This window comes from Protopterus annectens, chromosome 7.part0 (assembly GCF_019279795.1).
Source record: "Protopterus annectens isolate FY-2018-M chromosome 7.part0, PAN1.0, whole genome shotgun sequence".
In the NCBI taxonomy this organism is placed as follows: domain Eukaryota; kingdom Metazoa; phylum Chordata; order Ceratodontiformes; family Protopteridae; genus Protopterus; species Protopterus annectens.
In genome coordinates this window covers 892,151,793-892,169,362 of record NC_056739.1, presented here as the reverse complement: position 1 = coordinate 892,169,362, position 17,570 = coordinate 892,151,793, and the positions used below count along the sequence as shown (strand labels likewise).

The 17,570-nt window shown below is 36.9% G+C and overlaps 1 protein-coding gene across 3 annotated transcripts in view; it reads right to left on the bottom strand.

Annotated features, from left to right (window-relative positions):
• Positions 1-17,570, bottom strand: part of PCBP4 (poly(rC) binding protein 4) — a 1,043,920-nt gene that overhangs the window by 55,405 nt on the left and 970,945 nt on the right. The window lies entirely within an intron of this gene.

Below are 17,570 nucleotides of genomic sequence, written 5' to 3'. Positions count from 1 at the left end.
GGTGTTTATTACTTGCACTAAGTAAACACTGAATTAGGAAGTCTACAAATAATGTATCTGTTACAGCATCCCCATAGCTTTCCTAATACTTTCTCATTTTTTCATTATGTAACACTGGTGTGCCTTCACATGTTGCTTCTCATTTCCCGATGAAGCCGTTACTAATCAAATTACTCTGATAAATGTAAACAAGAATGAATATATCAGGTTTCTCACTGACTGATCAGAATCGACAATCCTACTCTCCTTAACGCAATGTTAACCTTTCTGCCCAAATTATTTAGATTGTTTTGTTTCTACTGCTAAGTGATGCATGATGGCTTCTTACCACTTCCTTGATATTTTAACAAATCGCTGCCTTTCAAAAGTATTGATTATTTCATCTAAATTGTCTAAACTGCACCGTGAAGCATTGTACTGATAACAAAATCAATAGCTACATCCCTCAGGCTTATCGTTCTACAATGTGATATACTTATCTATGTGACTGTGTGTGTGTGTGTGTGTGTGTGTGTGCATGTGCCAACTCAGGCATGTATGCGCATGTATGTCTGTGCACGTGTGTTTGTGCTTGTATGTGTATATGCATGTAAGCATGCCTGCGTGTGTGCATGCATTTTCTATGTGCATGTGACAGCATGCATGGTAAGTGCGTGTGTGCATTTGTATGTGGCCATGCTATGTGCATGTACATGTTTGCACATATACATATTAGACCATGTTGTGCTAGGTGTCTGCATACATGTTCTATGCTTACTTGAACTGAGCTTCCAGAATTCTGGTAAAATTATGTCTTTGAGATTTAAATGATAACAGTTTTTAAAACTGTCAAAAATCACTGTTTCTTCATAAAGCTAGCAAATGATTGCTAAAACTGTTACTTTTCAGACTAAGCAGTATGTATTCCTGCCCAGAACAGAAGTACATATAGCAAGGATATAACTAATGGTAAGAACTGTGTCTATGGTGAATACCTGAAAGACAATGGGCCAATAATGTGAAGGTGCAAAATGCCTGCATACTGTGCAGTGGGAGTGTGCAGGCAGTTATGTGGTCAGATGCTGCAGAGCCCTGCCATTTAATAGCTGTGCCCAGTTATATGTTTGTACCTCATTTGTTGGATGGCCCTACACAAACTGAATTGTCATGCTAGATATACAACACCCAAATGCCAGGGATTCGCACACTGTATATAAACGGAGTACATAATTATACAAACATCTCACTGTACATGTTAACACACCCCAAAGCATTAACTACAAGGTCTTTCTAAGGCTAGAGTTCTCAGCCACTACATAGGGTAACAGTAAACATTCCTGAGCAAACAAGTTCCTTCCACTCATAGAGAAAAAAATCAGCATGAGAGTCTGGAAAGCGATCCAACAGCCTGCCTCCTAACATCTTGCAGTGATACAGTAACCCTTCAGCATGCATCTGACCGAATGAAGCTAAAGATAAGAGCGTGGATACTGTGAATGCCGACTAACACTCATTACTGCAAGACTGCACAGATGGCAGTGGTACTTGTAGTGTGACTGTCTGATTCGTACACTGCTACGTCAGACAATGTGCATGAACCTCAGAAAAAGAGTTACTACTGAAATTACACTTCAGATGGGGTCGTATTCTCACCAAGTACCCTACATCCAAATGGGTCACATCTTAAGCTGGGCTTTGAAGTGAATATATAATATTGTTTGCTACAGAACCTCCAAATATCTTGCAACAATTCTCTTGATTCAGAAAGCATAATTTCGTGTAAGAATACAAATCAGAATTTTCTGTGTCTGACTTCAGATGAGCACAATCATTGCGTCATGAACTTCATTAACTTGTAGTCCAGGTTATGAATCTGATAACCTGTCATCACATCTACCGTTCTGCCTGCTTCCCCCAGGTTAGGAATCTGATAACCTGCCATCACATCTACCATTCTGCATGCTTCCCCCAGGTTAGGAATCTGATAACCTGCCATCACATCTACCGTTCTGCCTGCTTCCCCAGGTTAGGAATCTGATAACCTGCATCACATCTACCATTCTGCATGCTTCCCCCAGGTTAGGAATCTGATAACCTGCCATCACATCTACTGATCTGCCTGCTTGCCCCAGGTTAGGAATCTGATATCGTTCTCCTGGTTGCCCCAGGTTAGGAATCTGATAACCTGCCATCACATCTACCGTTCTGCCTATTTGCAATTAGCCAGACATATTAGCAGCTGATTGTTCTGAGCTGTGAAGAACAAATGAGTTAGATGGCATGTGAACAGAGCTTATAAAAGCAGTAACATGCATTGGTGCTGATTAAGCTTCTAAGTTGTAACAAAATGCCTTCCCGATGCAGTCAGCAGGGAATTGTAAGGCCTGTTTACTTAGTGACACAAAGGATAAGACTTTGAATTTAAAAAGAATTAATACAACAGGAACAGCTTGGGAAATTGCTACACTGTACAGACAATAAGTAAAGATGACACACATCTCTAAAAATGATCTAAAATTGTCTTTGCACTTGACTGATCATTTGCTGCAGGTATTTCCTTTTAAGCTGTTTAAATTATTTTTGTTGTTACAGCACAAAACATTCCTGATATGAACTTGAATTTCTTTAAGAACATGTGACTACACATTTCTCAGCATAGCTGCATAGTGAATAGCAAACATCTTCTGTTCATATAAACCTGTTGCACAGAAAAATCCCTTCATGGAGCCTCAGTCTTTTATCTCTTAAATTCCCAAACAGCTGAATGCAGAAATCAACGGAGTCAAACTCGAATATACTACAGCACTGTTGAATGAAAGTACACTACATTGATAAATCAGCTAAGAACACCCATGAAAAAGCAAATATCCAATAACATTTACTTAGATATACACACCTCCTACAACCCTACGTAATTCACATAGCAGTTATGATTGGCTAACATTTTTTTCACATAAAACACCTTTACGAGCATAAAATATAAGCATAATATGCAACAAAAATAGTACACTATATATACATATATATATATATATATATATATATATATATATATATATATATATATATATATATAAATCAAGTTGATCACCTAGATAATGCTTTCAGCTTTAATACACATAAATGAAGTAGTTTAATTAACCCCTGGCCATGAATGTGCCGCTAATCGCAACTGCCAATGCAGCTCTGCTTCCTCAAGAAGCAGTGGCCATGCCCCCCCGCCCCCTCTATTTTATTCTATAAGAGTTTTCAGCACAATAAATTTAAAATTGTGGTCATTATGTACATTGATATGTTTTGCAAGGGCATTTGTAACTTTGTTGGTTCGAATATTGGATAGATGTTCAGAAATCTGATTTTTAAGCTTCCGCTTGGTCTTGGCTACATAAACACACGGGCAAGCCGAGACGATCGCACAATACACTACCCTCTTGGTGTTACAATTCGGTTTTCCATATATTTGGATAGTTTGATGATTAATACAAATAGAGCTCACTTCTAACATATGCTTGCAAAATTACAGCGTCCTGGCCAGGTTTTAATAGAGTCCTTCTGTTTGTATGTATCTACATCTGTGTGTGTGTGTGTGTGTGTGTGTGTGTGTGTGTGTGTGTGTGTGTGTGTGTGTGTGTGTATATATATATATATATATATATATATATACACATGCGTGCATGCGTGTATGTGAGTATACAGAGCTTATTAGATGTTTTCAACATTATAAGGACAGCTGATATACTTATTGTTACATAACCACACACTGCAAACTGTCTTCAAAGTATCAGAAAAGATAAAGTTGTAAGACAGCACAAATCACTGTAAAAGAAAAAAAAAATAATTGAAACAAACTTCACCATTTGGATCACAAATTGAATGAAAAACCTGACAGAAAAGAAAATCCTCAAAAACATTTGATTGGGTACACATAATAAAGCTGCTTAGTCACATGACTTAAAAAGTGAGATACTTGAAGCCAATGCATTGCAAGAATCCTAACACTTACTAACAACTAACCAACATCTACATACGTCAAACTGGGGAGCCTGAGGCTCACAAACACGCTGAAATGCATTTAAATCTGCTGTTTAAATGTTCTGTTAAAAAGGATGCAGACCTCATGAATGTATAACCATGGTGCAAATATGGGACTACAACGTAACAGATTATAATACATTCTATCAGGTAGACTAGGACTACCTAAAACACTAATAAAAATTGATTTGTATAAGAGTGCTGAAAAAAATTATAAAAGCTCTGAAAGTATGGCACTGAGGATAAGATGAGAGCAGACAGCAGAATGAAGATGGTGACCAAAAATAATACTGAAGTGTTTCAAATAATAAGGAAAGCAAAGTTTATAATTAGTAAAAAGAAAAGTGAATAAGTGAAAAGGTGTCACAATGCATGTAAAAACATTGCTCAAGAAGTGCAAAATAACAAATGTAATAATGACATGGAAACATGACGAGGAAATTGGGAATTACAGAACATTAAGTTTTATATCTGTGTTAGTGAGGGAGATGAAAAGACAACAAATACAGAGTTAAGAGTCACAAGAAGAAAATATTAACCAAAATCAAATAAATAGGAACTTCAATTTAATGTTTGTGTTTTTTCTATAAAACAGTGATATAGAACTTCATCATAAACTAATGTAGCTTACAACTGCCACTTCTTTGGATAAACATTTAGCCATCAAGTGACACATAACCTCCAATCACAAATCATTGGTAATACAAAGAATCCACAGATATTTAGTTACACTATAACATTCAAAAAGATAAAAACAAACAAAAAATTAACATCACAGTTTTCCTTCACAAACACTGCTAATGGACATGTGGCAATTTTTTTCAGGAGTTTATGGGATCTCTGTAGTCTAACTTATCTTTTCCGCAATATCACCTGTTTAAGACCTGCAGTTTTTCTAAAATGTTAAATAAACAATTTTTAAAATCTGTGTAATTCTGTGAATGTCTCCATGAGGCATTGTTAGGTCCTTCCTCTTAATATCATTAACATACTTATAAATTCTTATTCTTAGAGCTCTTTCAGTTTTAACTTTGTAGAACACTATACAGGATATACAAGTGGCTATGTAAACAACACCCCTAGAATTAAAGTTGAATTACCCATCGTCTCAAACCACAGTTGGAGAAGCGGAGATAGTTATATTTACAGTGTGATAAATACATCTACATTGGGAGCATGCCTCACATTTCCGCATCCCTCTTGGACCTATGCTGGCAGGGATGTTGTTACTATGACTTTCAAAAAGAGTTTTAGGATATTTGCCATACTTGTAAAAAAAGAAAGGAGCATGACCTAACTTGTCAAGCAAATCGCTAGCACCAATACTGCTCAACATATTTTTGTCATAGAGCTCTTAATGTCAGCAGACAATTTGCTGTAGGGAATGGTCTTAGCTCTAGTAAAAGTAATAGATGTTTGGCTGATACATTCAGGCATAGTTTCCAATCCAGATAACACAGGTTGGAATCGACATCTCTGTTTAACAACACTCTCAGAGGCTATTCTGTCCAACAGAGCTATCAGATATCTTCTATCAAAAATTAGTGAATTTAAAAACTCCAGTTTTCATAACAAGATATGGCACAGGGTGACCAAAATTGAGTTTGTTAGTAGATTTTGGTAAAACATCAAACAATGTCTCAGACACCTGGATGACATGAATGGCAATGAAACACATTTTCATGACTTTTTTGATTGCTTAAATGAAATTTTCATTTTTTTTAAATTTACATACACTGTTAACAAGGGCAAAATTAACTACCAAATACCTATATCTTAAAGGATTATTCCAATCAGAGATACTAGTCTAACAATTATCGGAAGATTACTTTTTCCAACAGTTACCTATACTTACATAGCAACCACACCTCCTGCTAAAAGAAAAACTTAAGGTACAGATGATGACACTTTTGTTGATGTGCAGGTTTGTCTTATTATCTTTCCCCTTACTTAGCTTCAAGGGCGTGCCATGGTATTTTCGTTTTAGTCAAGGATCTTTTATTCTTCTAGGGAACTGTGTCAGAAAAAAAACATTCTGTAAAGGATAAAAATCTGCCTGGATTGCCAGAGAAAAAATATGGCCTCCATTTCAAAACAAAGGTATTTTAGTTAAGCTGCAGTTCATATTGCACGTGTAACAAAGGATTACCTGTGCAAAAGGTACACTAATTATCATATGCACATGCAACAAAGCACTGCCCACACAAAAGGTATACCAATATAGGCACATGTGTCTGTGGTGAATGGTTATAAAAGGATGCTGTGCTCTGCTGGGTTCTGTAAAATGTATTATCAGCACAAACCATTTAGACAGTGTTAGTGAAGGTCACAGGTACATAAAGACTTCAACTAAAGCAATGTCAGTGGTTTGGAATTTAAGCCATTAATAAAAAAGTCAAAGTCCATTTCCTGGAATGTTTCCTAATATCTTTCAATACAAATGTACAAAGCCAAAATGACATCTTCATCAGCTGTTCCCATTGATCCTTAAAGCTTTGATGCAGAAGGGATTGTGAATTCTATTATAGGCACAGAGTACAGTGAAAAGGAAAAGACCTTTTCACTGTGTGCCTCAAAATACAAAGGACAGCACTGTGATTAGACATGATTGCATCAGTGTTCAATCTGATACACAGCCAAGTATGGTAAAGGAATCGCAATGACAATTTATAAACAAAAATTATGAAGGACATGAAGTACTAATTCTCCCACACCACTTCAACATCATATTGTAGCTTTTTCTGTCACTCAGTGATTCAATTAATATATTTTATTCTAACAAATGAAAGACTGCAACAAAATAAAAAAAATATTTTTAGAAAGGAAAAAAGTTTAGTAATATACACTATCAGATTCATAATAATTTTTACAGGTTGGCGGCATCTAAGTTTTAAGCCTGTAATGGTATATTTTCTAGTTAACTGATAGGAGACATTTACTTGTAAAGTGGGCAAGGAAACAATTCAGAGAGTACCATAATCACTTTTATTATTTCTAAAGGATTCATGAACTATATTATTAATAATGGCAAATACCATTTACCACATGTTTGCTGCTGTCCAACTGTCAGAGACAGACAGATGGAGGGGGAGAGCGAGAGATTGTGATGCAACCGTGAATAAGGTAACAACCTAAACATACAGTGGAAGCAAAGTGACATGTCTGTTTCAGAGAAAGCAGGTTAGTGTGCAACAGTCAATACCATTAAAACACATATTTGATGACGGCAAATGAAAAATAAAATGAAACAATGATACTAATAACAAATGTGGAACTTAAAATTAAGTTTCTGTTTGCTTGCTTTACAGATGTAACATTTAGGTTTTAAAAGAAGAACTGGTCATTAGCATGTCAGTAGTACTTTCCAGAAAGAAAGGGGGGAAAAAAACGAGAATGGATAAAGTAAAGTCGAGGTAGAGAGAGAACTAGTAATGAAGTTAGTGAAATGGATTTGTAGGACTGAGAAGTTTTCAGAACAGTTTGGATTTTTTTTCTCTGACTTAGAATGTTACAGATAATGTTTGTTTAGTAGAAATTATTTGACATCATAAAATTCGATAAACTGATAACTGCATTTTTGATACTTACAAATGCACATGACTTTCTGATTAATATCTTTGTTTCTAGCATAAGTACAGAAGCACTTTGTTTCTGCAACAGTAGTTATCAAGGTAAGCCTTTTATAAAGAGGTCCTACTATAAGCAAAAAGCAAGCATCGTGATTGTTAATGGGTCCCAGTCAGTGTAACACTGCAATCAAAGAAAATGGGGACCAGAGTCAGAAAATGAACATTGCCACCCAGTAAGATATGTAACTAAGTTGTGATTCTAAAGCTGACCTTTGTTCTGCAATTAAAAAAAAGGACTTCATAAGAAGCTTTTACAAATAACTAATTTTGCAGTAGTCTCTCTGGCTTAGCACAGCTCCCCCCTGACTGTTTGACATTGTCCCTGCAAATGGACCCTACATTAAGTTTGTATCAGGTTGGGGTGCATGGTTGCTTGTTAGGGTTGGCACATTAAAAGGCATAAAGAAGGAAATAATATTATATTTGCAAAATAGGTGCGACCAAATAAATCAACAACAGTTTTCTCTCTCTTTCCCGTTTGTGCACCATGTGGTACATCGGGCAACGAGCACCTTTCAGGGCTCATTGTTTCTGTAGCAGTTATAGGTTTTACAGGCTCAGGCTTCTAGCCCAAGGCCCAACCCTTCTCATAGGGTGAAATCAACAACAGCAATTACTTGCAATTGTTCTTCACACACTGTGCACAAATGTCATGTGGCATATTGTCAATCTCAGGATGCATCACCAAGTCACAAATGTACATGTGGCGATGGGATCTTTACAAACTTCCCATTCCTTAATTTTACTTTTGACTTACTGTGTTTCTTACATCTACTCTGTTCACTTTCACACTGTTTCACTGTTTTCTGCAGTTGTGTGACCATGAAGTCAGTATATTATAAAGGGTATATATATATATATATATATGCAAATATATGCCCTCTACGATATCTGTGTCAAACATCGTTTATGTGGTGTGCTTATGTACAGTGTTCTATACCAGTTATCAGACAAAAAGGTGTGATAAAAATTATCTGCTCAAGTATGCAGATAAATGTTAGTATCATCCTTCCTATGGAATAAAAGAGTTATTGCTATATTTAGGGTACCATCAAAAGTTTATTACCATTGGCAGGTTATCAGTCCTGAAAATATCCTTTAAACCCATTTCATTTATGATACATTTTCAAGACTAACATAAAAGTTTGCATATTGCATACAAAAACAGACAATCGCATCCATAAAATACTCTAAACCATTTAAAGCAAGCCTCAAACCGAAATTTATGCCTACCTTTAAAGTAAAAAAAAAAAAAAGATATAATAAAATAAAATAGACCACATCTCGCTCAGTTCAACTAAAAAACTTCACAAACTGCGTATCTAAAGTACAAATAGGTTCAGAGGCACTTACAGATTATTGACCTGTGATGAACTTTAGCAGCCCAGCCATGCATTCCCATGGAGTTTCTTGCCATAGTGGCTCAGTACCAAGATCAACGTATTTTGAGGAAGTCTTGCATGACTCCAGCTGAGCTAATCCTTTAGTACTGTATGAGAACCCTTCATATATTAAGTATGAATAACCATAATCCTGGAGCAGGTATTTACATGTTCCTCTGTCCATAAGGAAAAGGGTGCCAAACCAGGGGTTCCTATCCATGCATTCAGGTTGCACTCAAATAAAGTAACAGCATGTACTTTTTAGGTTGCAATACAGACTGAGGTTTCTAGAGTTGACATTTCTGCCGCTGATGGACTTATAGATGTGCAGGAGGTGTGTAAGTATGGTGTCAACAGACAATCTGTATGTGTGGCAGACAGCTCTCCTTACCAGTCTATAGGACTCTGAGGTAGTCATACTACCTTTTTGTGATTTACTGTTTTGATTTCTATGCTGAGAAACTGTTGTGGTCACTTGAGTTGAGTCAGGTGCTTGGACAGATACATGCCAAATGGGGCATTACATCCAATGATTGTCCTAATGAGTACAGTGTCGTCTGGAATAATCACCTCCCTAAATTTAGATGCCATACCCTTGCTAATAAGTTGTGTTAAAAATGATTTCTTAACAGTAGTCAATACATGATGGTCGAATGACAGCTCATTGTCTATATATGTTCTGAGTTCCCTTACTACTGAGACACTGTTTAAGGGAATGTTGTCTTTGTTACAGTTGCATGGCACATCTTGTTTGCTGAAATATACATTTATCCACTATTTGGCATTTCATTTTTTGGCCATTTGTTTGTGACACGTCTTCCTGAAAGATCTTGTTTTCTGGAGAGTTTATGATGGCACCAAGTTTACAGCCATCAGCAAACTTTGTCAGCCATATGCACTCAGCATTTACCTTGATCTCTGAAATGTACATGCCAAAAAGGAGTGGCCCGAGAACCAAGCCCTGGGCTACTCAGCTAGTGACAGGTCTTTTGGTAGAGGCAGAGCCAACAGCCCTAATTTTTGGGTACTATTTGTGAGTGAGTTACACAGGGATTTACATTTAGCTGCATGAATTTATTAACTATGCTCGAATGGGGGATGGTGGTGAATGTCTTTATGAGGTCTAGAAACACTCGACTAACAGTTTTTCCTCATCCCATTGCTTCAGTGACCTTCTTGAAGAACTCAACCAGTTTGAGTAGACAGAAACCGCTCAAGACAAAACCAAAGTGGCTCAGGTCAACGTTTTGTAGGTTGCCTATGTGTTTGTTTATTAACTCAAAAATTATCTTTTCCATAGCCTTATAGATAAGACTGGTCAGGCTTATGGGTCTAAAGTTGCCCGGATTGGGTGACACCCAATCTTTGTGAAGGGGATGACTGTAGCAGTCTTCTATTCCTTTTGTACAAATCCTGTTTGGAGGCTAATACTGAAAAGCCTGTGTAGGGGGTTTGATGGGTCATGCATTAGGCTGACCAAAGGCATCCTGGTATGTTAACTGGCCCCACAGCAGCAGTGTTCTTGGCCTCGGACAGTGCACTTATGACTTGTTTCTGGGAGATTTGAAGGGGAGGGGTGGATGTTGAAAAGAGGTTTAGGCAAGGGGGAAGGGGTGAAGTTCGAGCTAAACGTATCCACTAGTAGACTGACTGTGTCTTTAGCCGTGTGGAAATTTGGACATTATTTCTGAGGTTTCTGACATACCTGAAAAAGGGTTTGTGGTTGTCTTTTACCTGCATTGTTACTTTTACTTCATATCTTGCTTTGGTTGATTTATTCCGGGTCTGAAGTTCTCTGTCGTAACAAGAGTGTTTTTGGCATTTGCAGAATTAGATTTGTTTTACATGCAATGGGCTTTTCCTTTATTGTAGAGCATATTTATATTAGGGTTCCACTATAAAGGTTTATTTTTAAACATAGTCTTGTATTTATTTCAGAGGGGACAGATGCTTCTATGCAGTTAATTGCATGTTTGTAGAATTTGGTGATGAATGATTTCGGATTTGTGGCTGGGTCCTCAGGGTGGAAGGGAAAGTTGAATTTTGGTAGGTTGTCACTCAGTTTCAACAGCATTGCTTTGGCATAATCTCTGAATAATAAATTATTAGAGAATGCTTCCTGTTTCAGTCTTATAATGAATATGACTGATTTATGATACGATTTGACTAGTGAGAGTGTTAAAACTGAAGGGGAACAGAGATGTCCCATATTGCTAAGAACCGAGTCTAACATTTTGTTGCGCCTCATTAGGGTATAGACTAGCTAGTCCAGTGAGTTTGTACTTAAAAAAATGCAGAAATTAGTATAATGGCTAAGGTGTTTACCTTAGAGACACAAGGTGTAAGGTTTGATTCTCGAATGGGGTAAGTGGCTAAAATAGCCCACAAGGACAGTTAGCCTAATATTAATCTATGAATTGAATTTCATGGGATCTCCCAGAGAGGTAGTTGAAGTCCCCTACGAGGATGGTGTTTAGCTGAATGCTTACTGCTTCCATATTAGATAGGTGGGAGTCATGGGCCGAGGGGGTCCTATAGTTGGCCGTAATGTGAGATGGGTTTTGTAATGACATGGAGGAGTTCCAGGTAATTATCCTGCTTAATGAGTCTGGGGGTGTAGTTTTGTTTTATGAATATACAGACACCCCTACCTTCAGTGCTTTCATCCAGTGTAGTGGGTCTAAACGCATGATGGGCATTGAAACCTTGCACTGATGCAGTACTCTCACTACTGTGGAACCAGGTCGCCTTGATGATGCATATATCAACAGATTCTAGAGTAAGGAGTGCCTTTAGGCAGTGTAGATTTCTGTTTTTCACAGATTCACAGGTTAGTACTAGGCTAAGTGCCCTTGCGTGCCACTGTAAGCCTAGCCAATTATCCCTTGTGAGACTCAAACCCTGCACCTTGTGTTTGTAAGGCAAACAGCTTAACCATTAGGCCACCCTCCCAACCCCTGTTTAAGCTCTATTCTTTGAGTAATTATACCTTCAACAGATATATAACCCTCAAAAGCAGTGACAACTTAAGCTAATGCCCTAGAAATATATTTTTTCATACTAAATGAAATAAGTCACATAAAAAGATTTAAGATAAAAAAACACTGGCTGTACATAATTACTAGCCATTTTCCAGTGGCAACAGGGGTAGGCATGCAGTATGAACAAATAGTATCCTTAGTTTTAAAAAGGAATTGTTACAGAATAAGGCTTCCTCATAAAGAAAATCTTCTCAGGCTGCTCTCTAAGGTTCATCTTTCACCAGCTGAATCTTTTGATACAATCATTTTATCCTGATTATGACTTGATACACAAATGTTTTTCTTTTCTATTTTTTCCTTAGAAATGCATGAGCTTACATGTACTTCACTGAATCTCCTTCAGACCTTGAGCTGTCTTCCAGTGAAATACAACAAGCTGCTTGTTGACATCCACCCATTTAGCATGATAAAAATAATAAAAAAAATTACACAAACACTAGTGTGCATAAACTAGTCCTTCAGTGACTTGAAGCTGTTTTGGACATATATTTGGCTGACATGTTTTTAATTTGGCTGTTTGTTTGTTGTGTTGTTTTAATGTGCTTGTTGGTTTTGGGTCAAGGTTAATATATTGTCAGTTTTGTGCGTGTGCATGTGAGTGTGTGTGTGTGTGTGTGTGTGTGTGTGTGTGTGTGTCTGTGCGATTATGTACATGTGTGTAAAATCCAAGGGCATGTGTGCTAAATGTCTTTCTTAGAAGTAAAACTTTTATGTAAATGCAGACAGAAACTCATTCTACGTCTAACTCTGTTTTGCTCCTGTCCTTATCCTTGTTTGTACTGGTTAAATAGTATATTTAGAATGCACTTGTGCATTTCCTTAGTAAGTTTTGTCTAAAGGAAAAAAATCTAGGAATATTGTCAGCCAAATACCAAGAAAACATGATCTGCATCTCATACTGTCCTCATTAGGAACATGGCTTCTTTGGTACATGCAAGTGTTTAGCACCAAGCGAAGGTTTCTTTTGTTTGTGCTAACAAAAATGCTTCAGTAAGAGCTGGTGAAATTCCTTTATAGATTTATAATTTATCCCAGTGCTGAAGTGCTCTTCTCTGTGTAGTGTTAGAATGAGGATACCTGTGAGGGAGGGTGTGTGTGTGAATGCGTTATTGTTATTTACTACGACGGAATAAACAGTTACGCTACATCTCAGTTTGTAAAGTCGTGTGAAAGCAGTTCAAAGGGAATTTGCACGTTAATGATCTAGTTTATCTGCAGTAGAAGAAACGTACAGGAATGTGACAAAGCTGCAACAGAAAAATGAAAAATGTTTGCACTTTCATGGAAGGTTTACTACTGTGATGTTAGGCATTCTAAACAGTATACTACAAACACATCTTTATCATAACTTCTATGTGAGAACTACAATTAGGAAAATAATATATATAAAATATGAGTGGGGTCTACTGTCTAATACATAAAATTACTTGTTCTTTGGGTTCAAGGAACAACTACTGTGTTGAGTGACACTCAGTTTCCCTAATACTACAGTATAACTTATTTCATGTATCATATTAACCAGAACTCTACATTTTCTACTTATCTGTGTTTGTTTGTTTATTTATTTATGCATTTATAACATGAATTCTTGTTTCTCTATGTACTTCAACAGGGTGTGCTATGTATTTTTTCATTATATAAAGCTTCACTTATTTTCCATAGATTTTTATGAATGAAGTGCCTCATGGATGGTTTTCTGTTCTAGTTTAGAGGTACTTGAAAGCAATATCACATAAATTTGTTATTATTTTAGTAGTGCACTGAATATTAGTTACACTTTTTATTTAGTTAATGCAAATTTTAAATATTCAGGTAAGTTTTGCCAGTAATGTCATTTTACAATCAGCTCCTTGTGATTCCTGTATTTTAATTTCTTTTCTTTTGGTTTATTTCATTCTAGTATGAGCAAATTTAATTTCTATGGGTTTGATTTAAGAGGACAGGGTTGTTTTCAGGGGATTGTGTGTGTGTGTGTGTGTGTGTGTGTGTGTGTGTGTGTGTGTGTGTGTGTGTGTGTGTGTGTGTGCTTACATGTATAGCCGGCCTTAGGCATAGGCCAACTAGGTGGCCGCCTAGGGCGTCGCTCTAGTAGGGGGCGCTTTTCCAGTATTTATTTGGTGTAGGCAGACCAGGATGGGGGCACCGGGTGGTGTAGTAGGGAGCACCGTGGAGGAGTTTTGCCTAGAGCACCAGTTGACCTAAGGCCGCTACTGCTTACATGTATGTTCTTACACTTTTAGTTGACTGGAGTGGAACTTCCTTTGCTGATGATGCAGGTATGACTATATAGTAGCAGGTGTAGTGGTGATAAATGCTGTATAATAAAAAATATGTGCATTTTAGGACAAGTCAGACAAAAGTTTTTATCACACCCTTTATCAATATCCATTGACAATGCTTTTATACATATTTTGTCTGCTTTTTTATTAATGAACTCACACAAGGCTGCAAAAATGCCCTTGACTCTAAGAAAGCAATTCAAAAACAGAATTAACACTCACATAGTGAGGAATACTGAAAAAAAATTGGTGGTCCTTTATCTGAGTGTTAATTTTGTTTTTTTAAGAATGAGCAAAGAGCAAAAACATGAATTTCCCATAATTAACAAACAATTTAGAATGTGTTTAAAACAAAGATGATACCAAAATATTGTAAATGGATACATTGGGTTCCTTATGAGAGTGCAAAACATATTTTAATGAATCTCACAAGTACAACAAAAACAAAGTTGGATCTGCAAATGATTAAATATTGAACCATGGTGTGATGTCACTAAAGTACTTTTGCAATGGGATTCCCCCTCTGCACCCTCTGATTGGGGGTTGTGTGCCAAACCTTGTCAAATTAAAGGGGTACACCAATTCTGCATTTAGTATACCTTCCTGTTTTTGCCCATTTGCTGTCACTATCCTGAGAATTACCATTATGGCTATTGGACTTTCTTTCAATTGGAAGCCCAGACATTCCTTAGCGCACATTTTCTTAGATGTACAGTAAACTCTCGGTTAACCGGCACCCATGGGGATTGGTAGATGTTGGATAATTGTAGTTTTGGTTGATTGAAAGTTACTATTAAAAATAGGCCTGACTAACACTGTACACTATACTATTTGTTTGGTTCGACTTGTTCTTAGGTTGGGGAGAAGAGGGAATTTATTCCTGTCTTCCTTTTTAAAACTCTAAAAACGTAAGGTATGTTTCCGTGGGGGGGGGGGGGGGGGCAGAAAGTGTAACACATGAAAACTGTACTGTACTTCTTCAATTTTTTTTCTGGTTGCTTGAGAGTTCTGGTTGCTTCAGTTCCGGTTAACTGAGAGTTTACTGTAAATAATTTTTGTAAATGCCATGTTGTGTTTTTACATAAATGGGCAAAAAATTGAAAAATATTACTTTACCAATAACCGAAACAAGTATGAATAACTTTAAAACAAAAGCAGACGTCATAACAGTATATGTGAAATTGTCCGCTTTCAAATGGCTACAGAATGAGGGGTGTTTCTTCTGAATATGATCGCAGAATAAGGTCACAACTAAAGCAGTGCATGGACTGCTGAATATAACTGACCGCAACATTGTTTCAATTAAATGAAACAGTACGTAAGGACAGAAAGCTTCAGAAACCTTATTTACGCTGTGACCAAGACCCCCTGTGCCATCCATGTGTGCCGTGCACTGTCACACACAAAGCAAATTAGTAGAATCAGCTCTGAGGTGCCACAGTGCAGAGAAAAAATATAGCCTTTGATTTGTGTCAAATGCAGAATTCAAAGACAATCTGAGGAACTGATGTTTATGGACAAATGTTTTGTATTAATGACATTTTCATTACTTTTGAAATTATTCATATTAACCTAATAAATCTGTAGTTTCCTGGCAACAATCTAATAACATCCCTTGCATGAAGGCACTAAATAAATTAGCAATCATTCACACTTCTGGGATATAGCTATTCTTCAAGCAAATAGCAAGCAGTAAGGAGACGTTTAACAGCTGGAAATGCACTGGACAAAGACAAATGACTGAATATAGCAAAACACTGTAAAGATGCACTTATCTTTTTAAACTGCTAAGTACAATTCTTCTGTGTTATGTTTATAACAGACAGTCTTCTAGAGAAAGCTATTTATTACAATTCCTTCCTCAGTATTTTCTATAAATTAGAATACTTCATGGGTTACTTAGTTTACCAACATTAGCACTGTCTGCTTTGTGTACGTTAAGGGGATGAGTAAACCAACCTGCTGGCCACATTTGGTAAACATGGGCTAGGGATGCTTCATAACTGCAGTGTTTTGCATTATTACCAATAAAAAGACAATTCAAGGGGTGGTCATAAGTAATCAAAGTTAATGAAACTGGGAGCACTTTAATGTTGAAAGCTGGCACCTTTTAAACCCAAAGTCTTAACAAGGGTACAAATTCTAATTTCAGGCTATAGTTCTAAGGGTGCTTCAATAATTTCAGCCATACTGTCCTGGTTTCTCTGACTGATATAGGACATCTGCAGTTTGTTAGAATTAATGATGCAGAAGTAGCAGCAGATACACATTATGCATTTTACATTTGTAACCATCACAAATTCGGAAGACATAAAGTACAAAGCACATAATAATGATTCCTAGGCTGTTGCCAGGAGTGAGGTCTAGGAGGGCATCGAGGATGATAGCACAGTTCCCAAGTTATCCTAAAGCCCTGTCCAGTTAAGTGACCTATACAAGTCATAGCCTTAATTTTCTGTTCTTACTCTCAGACTATAATATTACCCATGCGAGGGACTGAACCCAGAGCTTTGCTCATCAAAGGCCACTATTCCAGTCTGCTTGTCAGCCAGGAGCCACAGTCAGACCTCTTGGTGCCATTACTGTTAGTTCATTACATAATTAATGAACACATTGAACTTTTGGGGGGTTGGGATTTAGACCTGTTATGTCACTCACAATTTCGGTGAGTATGACAACTCATCAAAACTGCTCCATATGAAGTAGTACAACAGTGTGAGTTTTGAGGGGCTGCCCTCCATGTGAGAGGCATTACACCCCCACTACTTCCTTGCATATGCCAAAGGTAGAACTGCAACACTCTGTGCAAAGGGAGCCATTCTGACAAGCTATCCTACTTAACAGAAATGCTAAAATTGATTGTTCTCAGTTATTTAAGTACACTACTCATGGTTTACTTAACCACTTATTTTTATCTATGATTTTTCATTATTAATGAAGACCTTGTAGAAGAGCAAGGCAAGACTCCAATTACTTTGTTACTTTACTTGTGCATGTCAAATATATACATCAATTAATAACTTTAGCTGTATTTTACTTCAGGTTTATTGCTATGCATTTATAAATGACACAGACATTCTACATGCAGCAACATTTTATGGAAAAGAAAGACAAAGGCATAAACTTCAATAGCAAAAATATTTTAGGGATAACATTATGTACCTAATTAACAGGGTTTTCAAAGAAAATATCATAAGCTAATTTCTGCAAGGGGTGACAAAGTGAATA